We start from the raw sequence: 10,689 nt of genomic DNA, 5'->3' as shown, positions 1-10,689 counted from the left end.
TAGAGTTGTTGGAACTTGATGCCATGAAAGGTTTTAGTTTTAGATCTGAATGGTTGGATGAATTGTTGTAATACCAAAAATTTTTTGAAGCAATGGAAGTGTGGTGGTAAAAATTAAAGGAAGTAAAAAAATATATGGAGGAAAAGTTGAAGATAGAATGAAGAAAAGAAGATGAAAAGCCAGCTTACGGTTTTGGGTTTTTCTCTGCTCTTGACTTGTTGCATGTTCTTTGTTACAAAATGTTTTACATTACAAGATATGAAAGGGGTTTTACTTTTACAGGTCTAAAACATTCGGTTCACAAGTCCCAAGGCTAACCACTGATATAAAAGACAAAATAATAAAAGAAAATGACAATTACCTATTCGAAATTTGGTAAGGTTCTATTGAAGAATGAAGTTTTCTTTTAGTTTTGTTGTTGTGGAGATTATAGCTTAAAAACACAGAAGAAAGAAACGATCTTGGCATTGTGAGTAAGTTGTCTTCATTGTCAGAAGAAAATCTGCAGCGGTATTTTCTCCTATTCGAATGATCGAGTGTTTCTGTTGGTAAAACATGCATGCTTATTATAACACATTCTCATTCTCCATGGTGAAAAACTGCCATTTTCTTCCTATTTTTTCATTGTTTGGGCATTTGCTATCTTTTATTCTACAATTTTGTTTCTGTTGTTTGATTTGGGCATGGTTATAATGTTAAGATACTACTTTTCACCAGGTGAATAAATAATGATGCTTCTTCATCAATTTGATTTGGTTAATCACATAATCCCCAAAATGCTTTTGTCACGAAATTGGTAGTGATTGATATTCAATTGATTAAGGGGGTGTTATGTTGTGTGAATGAGAAATTAGTGGGTGTGGACTAGTTCACACCACACATTGTAGCAAGGATTAATCCACACCATACCACAGTTCATAGTTGTTTTGAAATATGGACAAATTGTGTGGATTGGACCAGTCCATACCCACAGTGACGTTCTGTAGGCGTGGTGTGGATCATTTCACACTACACTTTTTGATTTTATGTATCTCATATACATTTATGAATGATCTACACCAACGTTTTAAAAAACGACCTGGAAACGGAACCGTTCTGGCCACCGATTTCTGGGTCGACGGTCTGACCGTCCGGTTCGAACAGACAGCCCGTTTTGACAAACAAATTAAAAAAATAAAAAAAAAGTCAAAACCGTTGAACGGGTCAATGGGTTTATGGTTTGATCGCTCGGGTCGATAGGTTGTTGATTTTTTCAATGGTTTTTGGCTAAAAACCGGGTTTGGGGTAAAACGGAACCGCTTGCCTGGACGGTTCCCAGGTCAAACGGTTCAATTGTCCGAGTAACGGTGGTTCAAAAACCTTGATCTACATAGTTAATCATAAATATTTAATTTTTGTATTTTATATAATAAATATATTAAAAAATGCATCAATGAATTAATATTAATTTTATATAAAAACAATAGTAAAATAATTAAAATTTTAAAAATTATATTTTAAATATTTAAAATATTATTTTATTGATAAAAACATTAAAATTTAAAAAAGAATAAATAAAATAATTAATATTTTATCGACAAAAATATTAAAATGTAAAACAAGCAATAAGAACACGAGATTTTGTCATGGATAAAAAATTGGAGTCTGAACGGGAAACCGGTTCCATCTATGAGACGAACACGGTGCCGAACACCGCCTAATTCTCATTTGTTTTTCTTTTGGTTTTGTGTAATATTATTTGAAATTTTGTAGAATAATGAAGGGAAAAATGAGTCTTTCAATTGATTTTGACAAACTTAACGTCCACAAGGTTTGTTTAAGTCCACGCAGCTTCAGTCCAGGCACCCTCAGTTAGGGCACCGTATGTGCCATGCGTCCTCCAAATCGTGTAAACGGCTGAAGCATGCGAGGATGCTTCACGCCGTTAGTTTAGCAAAACGATTTCCATCTCTGTTAGTTTGTCGTACGTACGTCATTAATTTTATAGTACACTTGTGCCGCAGGGATCACCAGTGGTCTGAACGCGTTCCCCTCGACTACAGCAACTTCTTGTATCAGTGGACTTTCGCTATCGCCGCTGTTGGGATCACCAGTGGGTCGATAGCGGAGCGAACCCAGTTCGCCGCTTACCTTATTTACTCATCCTTCTTGACGGGTTTTGTCTACCCGATTGTCTCTCACTGGTTCTGTTCCCCCGACGGTTGGACCAGTGCCTTTAGGACTGATGACGACTTGCTGTTCGGTTCCGAGGTCATCGATTTCGCTGGATTGGAAGTCGTTCGCTTGGTGGGAGGTATTGCTGGACTGTGGGGTGCCCTCATCGAGGGTCCTAGAATTGGACAGTTCGATCACGCCAGTCGATCTATGGCTTTGCGTGGGCACAGCGCGTCGTTGGTCGTGCTGGGTACCTTCCTGCTGTGGTTCGGTTGGTATGGATTTAATCCAGGTTCCTTTGGGATCATATTGAAGCCCTATACGACAGGAAATTACCATGGACAGTGGAGCGCCATTGGCCAGACGGCAATAACTACGACCTTGGCTGGTTGCACAGCTGCTCTAACCACTTTGTTCGGGAAGAGGTTGCTTGTGGGACACTGGAACGTTACCGACGTCTGCAACGGGTTGCTTGGTGGGTTCGCGGCCATCACCGCCGGCTGCTCAGTGGTGGAGCCGTGGGCTGCTATCATTTGCGGGTTCGTCGCCGCTTGGGTCTTGATTGGATGCAACAGATTCACCGAGAAGTACAAATACGACGACCCACTTGAGGCGGCGCAGTTGTACGGTGGCTGTGGAGCTTGGGGGATTATATTCACGGCCTTGTTTGCAAGGAAGGCATATGTCGAGGAGGTCTACACAGCGGGGAGGCCATATGGATTGTTCATGGGCGGAGGTGGAAAGCTCCTAGAAGCTCACATTTATTCAGATTTTGGTGATCATTGGGTGGGTCAGTGCCACCGTGGGTCCTCTGTCCTATGCGCTATATAGATTGAATTTGCTGAGGATATCTGGTGAAGATGAGATGGCCGGAATGGATTTGACCCGGCACGGCGGCTTCGCATACATCTACCACGACGATGATCCGTCACAGAAGCCGGCAGGGTTCATGCTGAGAAGAATAGAGCCCGTAGCACTACTCCCAGCACCACTCAGAGTGCATCACCAATTGTGTGATCACACTGATGCCAGTCTGAACTCCTATTACCGATCGAAGTGAATCACAAACTCTGTGATCTCACTGCCGTCGGCTTCGCATACTGTCTTCACCCATTTCATAAATTGTGATACATGTTTTGGAAGTGGCTCTGCGTAGAATTCAGAACTTATGAAAGCTGATGTGCCTGTAAAGAACAAGAATTGGCTAAAAAATAACCTCCCATTAAGCTCATCATTTCGGAGATTTGAAGAGGTGGTCATGTCACCACACTTGATATCGCCTCAATCACCTCTTGTTAGTGTCAGGACTTGACTAGCTTAGGTTGATCCCGCCGCCGGTGATAGTTATTTATCGCCGGAGGTGATAGTTGTTAAGTCGCCGTCGGATGAATGGGGGAGAGAGAGAGGGAGAAGAGATGTCTCGTCTGCGACACTCAAGGGAAAGGAGAGGAGAGGAGAGATTGCTTAACTAACAGCGTGAAGCATCCTCGCATGTTTATGACGCGTGGCGCGTCCTCTAAATGCGCGAACGGGGCCCTGACAGAGGGTGTCTGTACTGAAGCCGAACCCAAGAAAAAAGAAACTCAGCGTATGTTTTAAGTCGCTTTTTAAAAACATAGGGTACGTTTTTTTTTTCCGTATATATTATTGTTTTTTATGAGACATACTTGTTATTGTCTTTAGGTAAAGAAAATTTCCCTTAAAGACAAACAGAAGTAATAGAAAAACACAAAAACTCACAAAGCTTCAAAACACAAGACCAACAAACAAAAGCCATCCAGTGGAGGACATATCCTCACTGGCTCTCGCCTTAACAGCCACAGTGTTTATATCATTTTGAATGAAATGAAGAAGCCAAAGAGAAGCTACCAACCAAACCACTCCCCACCACCCTTCTTTGTCATCACCTCATCCTCATGAGCAGTAAGATTACTACAGAAGCAAAAACACAATACTTTAAACCAAACACCAATAACAAAATGACCTTAGAAGAGCAATCTATCAGCTCCTTACAAGCCTCTTATTCAAAACAAGATACTTATTTGATTGCTTCAGCCTCTACCTAGATGGAAAATTAAACCTGAACTGAACCAGCATAACTAGCAGGTAGCCACTTCTATCTTGAATCAAAACACCATATGAACTCAGACCCGAAAACCAAAAACCAAAAAAAAAAAAAATAAAGAAAAAACACAGCTTCGATCCATATCTATCGACATTACGAAATTGTGACCTTGAACATGTCGACAACTTTTGCTTCAATATCATTGATGAGTCTAGCATTTCCCTGTGCAAGGCCAATAGAAAAGAATAAGCATGAGGATTAGGATATCATGAAATAACCATGTTTCTTTCTTTCTAAATCAATCAAGACCGAATGGATTGAAACTTGTCCAACAGAATATTTTAAGCAGCCCCAATCAAATATCGTTGATAGTACATGGAATTCAAAGCAACTAATTTCTCTTTTATAGTTTCACTATTAAAATTTGATTTATATTCCCAAGACATGGATACTTACTTTTTGATTTCTATCTATTATGATGCCACTTCTTAAGAATGAATATAGAACCCCGTATATATGTTGGTAGTCTAGTGGGGGATGTATAGCTTCCATGGAAGACACCTGAAGGACACAATAGATAATCAGAAACTCCAATGTGTAATTTCATTTTGAAATGTAGGAATATTACTTCTAAACAATTCAGTGACTTGTGGAAGCTAAATGGTTGTGGATGGTTAGCTGAAGGCTGTATGGTGCACGGCCAGAACCGGTAAGACGTCCGAGACGATGGCTAATTAAGAATGCTAGACGGCCAGTGAATAAAGAGCTGTAGACTGCATAGAGGCTTATGGAGGCTACACACAACATCTGCTGTATAAAGCAAAACACGTCACTAGCTACTTTCTTCAGTTTGAATGAAAAAGAAAACACATATAACCGAAAACATGCTTCTCCGTTTCTATTTAACTTAGGAACCAATTGTGTTTATCTGCACGAAATAATCCAACAACATATGGATCTGATGGAGGCCCATCCCAAGGCCCATCTCACCATATGGGCGGCAGCTCATAGGATAAGGATAAGGGTAAGGCTCAAGAAAGGATAATTCAAGAATTCAAGACTCATCAAGAATTCAAGATCCATCAAGATTTCCAAGAGTTCAAGATAATCCAAGACTTCCAAGATTCATGCATGGAGACCGGACGGTGAAGATCAAGCCAAAGAATTCGATCCTATCAAGACCAAGATCAAGAAGAATCCGATCCTATCCAGATTAGATGTTTTGATATCTATCTTAGTTGTTCTTTCCTAGTTCTTCTACAATTTCCAAACGTACTATAAATGTTGCTCTTTCCAAGCTAATACACACTTCAGATTTATACTTCAAATTTTCGCCACCTTTTTCTCTCTCTTCTAGAGTTTTTTGTTTTTGCTTCGCTAGAAGCTTGTGTTCGCCCGGTGCTTGCATAGCCAGCCCGGTTTTATTGCTTCCACGCTGCGTCAGGTGGTATCAGAGCAGGGAGTTCGCCCAATCAGATGGCCAACCAAGACAGTAGTAGTCGCAACCCACTCCGTGACGGAGATCAGGGGTTCCCAGCTGTTTGGAGAGCAATCGAAGAGCACCGCACGACCACACGTAACATCGAACAGCAGTTGGTAGAGATGGCTGAACAACTGTGAACCTTGTTACGGGAGGTTGTTCCACGGAACCAAGAAAATCCACATCCAATCGAAGGAGACGACCACGACAGACCACCTGTCAACACTACATCCCGGCGTCCAATTCTTGACGATGATAGTGATGATGAGTTAGAATTCAGTGGTGCTCCAGTTTTTCCCGGCAACGACAGAAGCGGCAGAAATTGGCACAATCAAGGTAATTTCAATCCCCGTAGGAATAATGATGAATTTAAACTCAAGGTAGATATTCCTACTTTTAGTGGGGATCTTGGCATAAAAGGACTTCTAGATTGGATCACAGAAGTCGATCGTTTTTTCGAGTATATGGAAATCACAAAAGAACGGATAGTCAAACTAGTAGCCTTCCGACTAAAAGGAGGCGCATCCGTTTGGTGGGAACACATGAGAGAGACCCGAATCAGAGAAGGAAGGGGTCCTGTTTGAACCTGGAGGCGCATGAAACAGTTAATCAAAGGTAGATTTTTACCCCCAGATTATGAACAGTACATGTTTGAACCATACCAACGGTGTGCACAGGGTTCCCGTAGTGTTAATGAATATACATCTGAATTTTTAAGATTAGCTGAAAGAAATCAATTATCTGAAAATGATAACCAGTAGGTAGCCCGTTATCTGAGTGGTTTGAGATCGTCTATCAGAGATAAAATTGGTGTACTGATGGTTCTTAATGTGTAGGAAGCAAAGAACCTAGCCTTGAAAGCAGAATTGATGTTTCAAGAAAAGGCCCGTAGTGATAATTATCGCCGGTACAGCGGGAGCGACAACAGACCAGCAACTGTTGATAGGAACAAATCAGCTCCAGTAGTACAACCTTCTCACCTGGCAAGTACAGCTAACGCCGGTAAGGCCGTCACAGGAGGACATACTCGAGGTAACCCTTCCAACCCTCCTAAACCCAGTAATCCCTATGCAAAGCCTGCTCCTTTTAAATGCTTTAAATGTAATGAGGTTGGACATAGGTCCAGTGACTGTCCCAGAAGGAAGGCAGTTAATATGGTGGAAAGGGAGGAGGAATAAGATGTGGAGGAGAAAGTATATTGTGGACCTGATGGGGAAGATGAAGAGGGTCCATACGAACATGAAGAGTATACTTGTGTTGTGAGGAAATTAATGTTGTCCCAGAAAAATAAAGATACCTTTCAAAGGCACAGATTGTTCCGTACCAGATGTACTGTCAAGGGTAAATTATTCGATTTAATTATTGATAGTGGTAGTCAAGAAAATATTATTTGCAAGGATGTAATACAAAAGTTGCAACTACTTCCTGAAAAACATCCAAACTCATACACAATTGGGTGGATTACGGGAAAAGGTAGAAGAATTGTTGAAAAATGGACACATTCAAGTCAGTATGAGTCCTTGTGCAGTACCAGCTTTGCTAACACCCAAGAAGGATGGTAGTTGGAAAATGTGCATCAACAACAGGGCCATTAATAAAATTACTATTGGCTACAAATTCCCCATTCCTACGCTGAACGACATGCTAGATCAGCTTAATGGAGCCGTGGTTTTCTCAAAGATCGATCTCAGGAGTGGCTACCATCAGATTAGAATCCGCCCCGGAGATGAATGGAAGACAACCTTCAAGACTAGAGATGGCCTGTTCGAATGGTTAGTCATGCCCTTTGGACTAACCAACGCACCCAGCACTTTCATGAGGCTGATGAACCAGGTACTACGTCCCTTTACTGGTAAATTTGTTGTGGTATATTTTGATGAATTTTAATTTACAGCAAATCTATCAGTGAGCATATTGGACATATTAGGGAGGTCCTAAAAACATTAAGGGAAAATAATTTATATGCTAATTTGAAGAAATGCACTTTTATGAGTGATAATTTGTTATTCCTGGGATTCATTGTGAGTAAGGAAGGAATTAAAGTAGATGAAGAAAAGGTGAAAGCCATTAGGGAGTGGCTGACCCCATCAAATGTTACAGATGTAAGGCTCTTCCATGGGTTAGCAACTTTCTACAGGCGATTTATTAAACATTTTAGTAGTATTGTAGCTCCCATCACTGAATGTTTGAAAAAGGGAAAATTTCAATGGGGAGAAGAACAAGAGCAAAGTTTTGCTCTCATAAAAGAAAAGTTATGTACTGCTCCTGTCCTTGCTTTACCAGTTTTTGATAAATTATTTGAAGTTGAATGTGACGCCAGTGGAGTTGGCATAGGAGTTGTATTGTCCCAAGAAAAGAGGCCCATTGCTTTCTTCAGTGAAAAGTTGTGTGAATCCAAGAAAAAGTGGTCCACTTATGACAAAGAGTTCTATGCTGTGGTGAGAGCCTTGAAAACATGGGAACACTATTTAATTGCAAAAGAATTTGTTCTTTACACTGACCACCAGGCCCTCAAGTATCTCAGTGAGTAGAAACAGTTAAGAAGTGATTTGCATGCAAGATGGTATGCTTTCTTTAACAAATTCCCCTACAAAATTGTGTATAAGGCTGGATAACAAAATAAAGTGGTTGACGCCCTTAGCAGACGTGTAGCCCTCATCAAGACCCTTAGTATTGAGATTGTGGGTTTTGAATGCCTAAAAGACCTATACGCCCAGGATGAGGACTTCCAACAGGTATGAGAGAAGTGCGTGAATCGACAGCCAGCAGAAGATTTTTACATTTATGATGGGTTCCTTATGAAGGGGGAACAGTTGTGCATCCCTTGCACCTCCCTCCGCGAAAAGATTATCAGGAATCTGCATGGGGGTGGATTAGCAGAGCACCTGGGAAGGGACAAGACAATAGAGGCAGTCAAGGGGCGTTACTACTGGCCAAAATTAAGAAGGGATGTGTCCATTATTGTGAGTAGATGCTATATTTGTCAGACAGCTAAATGACAAACCCAAAATACTGGTCTCTACATGCCTCTACTCGTTCCTACTGCTATTTGGGAAGACTTGTCCATGGATTTTGTGCTAGGCTTGCCAAAAACCCAAAGGAACATGGATTCCGTCTTCGTGGTGGTTGACAGGTTCTCTAAGATGGCTCACTTCCTTCCATGCAAGAAAACAGCAGATGCATCAGCAACAGCCAAATTATTTTTTAGGGAGATTGTTTGTTTACATGGGGTACCCAAGACTATTACATCAGATCGAGACACAATGTTCTTAAGTCACTTCTGGATGACCCTATGGAGGTTATTTGACTCATCACTAAATTTCAACAACACAGCCCATCCGCAGACGGATGGACAAACAGAGGTGGTAAACCGGACCCTTGGTAATTTGATTCGCAGTATATGTCGGGAGAGACCGAAACAATGGGACTTCGCCGTTGCACAGGCTGAGTTCGCCTATAATAATGCAGTACACAGTTCTACAGGTAGATCTCCATTCTCCATTGTTTACATGAAGGTTCCAAATCATGCACTGAACTTAGTGAAGCTACCTAGAGTACCCGGTGTTAGTACCTCCGCAGAGCAGATGGCGGACCAGATCCAATCCGTCTAAGAAGCCGTGAAGCAGAAGCTCGAACAAACCAACGCCAAGTACAAGTTGGTAGTAGATGGCGGACCAGATCCAATCGGTGACGAATTTATGGTATTCTTAAGGAAGGAAATGATTCCAGTGGAAAAATACAACAAGTTGCAGCCTCGGAAGTACGGTCCATACAAGATCGTGAAGAAAATCAATGACAATGCCTATGTCGTGGACCTACCGGATCATATGGGTATCTCTAAGACGTTCAATGTTGCTGACCTTCATCACTACCAGCCAGAGATGACACTTGCATATCCTAGCCACGACTCGGGGTCGAGTTCTTTCCAAGTGGGGGAGAATGATGGAGGCTCATCCCAAGGCCCATCTCATCATATGGGCGGCAGCTCATAGGATAAAGATAAGGGTAAGGTTCAAGAAAGGATAATTCAATAATTCAAGAATTCAAGATCCATCAAGATTTCCAAGAGTTCAAGATAATCCAAGACTTCCAAGATTCATGCATGGAGATCGGACGGTGAAGATCAAGCCAAAGAATTCGATCCTATCAAGACCAAGATCAAGAAGAATTCGATCCTATCCAGATTAGATGTTTTGATATCTATTTTAGTTGTTCTTTCCTAGTTCTTCTACAATTTTCAGATGTACTATAAATGTTGCTCTTTCCAAGCTAATACACACTTCAGATTTACACTTCAAATTTTCGCCACCTTTTCTCTCTCTTCTAGAGTTTTTCATTTTTGCTTCGCTAGAAGCTTGTGTTCACCCGGTGCTTGCATAGCCAGCCTGGTTTTATTGCTTCCACGTTGCGTCAGGATTCCACTTGTGTTTCCGATGTAAACAATCAAAGTAATACCAACAAAAGAGAAAGAGAGAACAAGGATACAAGGAGCGAACCTGAGAAGGATTCAAAATGAGTAAATCGGCCATGGAGACGACGGCCTTGAAAGGAAGTAGGATCCCTAATCAAGTCCAATTGTCTTTTAGTCTGATCTTGGACTATAGAATATATATTTCTTGGTGACATTCTTTATCTTAGGCCAATCTTCTCCATTTTTTTCCTGGCATTCTCTCCATAATTGTGGACACTTGGAAATATGTAGCCTAAGGAGGTGATTAATATTTGTTGGAATAGACTGCAAATTGGGGCAATCAGAAATGTGGAGTTCCCGAAGCCATGATAAACTCCCCAGAGAATCAGGTAAATTCATCAAAGCAGGACATTCTTTAACTGATAGATATTTCAGAGCGGCAGCTTCTTGTGGAGTGGCTTCTTGTTGTTGTGGTACCTTAACCTCTGAAGAAAAAGAGACACCAATCTTGGAGCCTTCTCAATGGTTAACGTTTGAAGGTTTGTTAGACCTTGCATACCCTTCAGTTCTTCAAGCTGT

At 41.3% G+C, this 10,689-nt stretch overlaps 1 pseudogene; it reads left to right on the top strand.

The window, feature by feature from the left end:
• The first annotated feature begins 1,619 nt into the window (after positions 1-1,619).
• On the top strand, positions 1,620-3,792 carry LOC104608555 (ammonium transporter 1 member 1-like; annotated as a pseudogene).
• The last annotated feature ends 6,897 nt before the right edge of the window (positions 3,793-10,689 follow it).

Source organism: Nelumbo nucifera, chromosome 5, assembly GCF_055504915.1.
Source record: "Nelumbo nucifera cultivar China Antique chromosome 5, China Antique-T2T, whole genome shotgun sequence".
NCBI lineage: Eukaryota > Viridiplantae > Streptophyta > Magnoliopsida > Proteales > Nelumbonaceae > Nelumbo > Nelumbo nucifera.
This window is presented reverse-complemented; position numbering and strand designations above follow the sequence as displayed.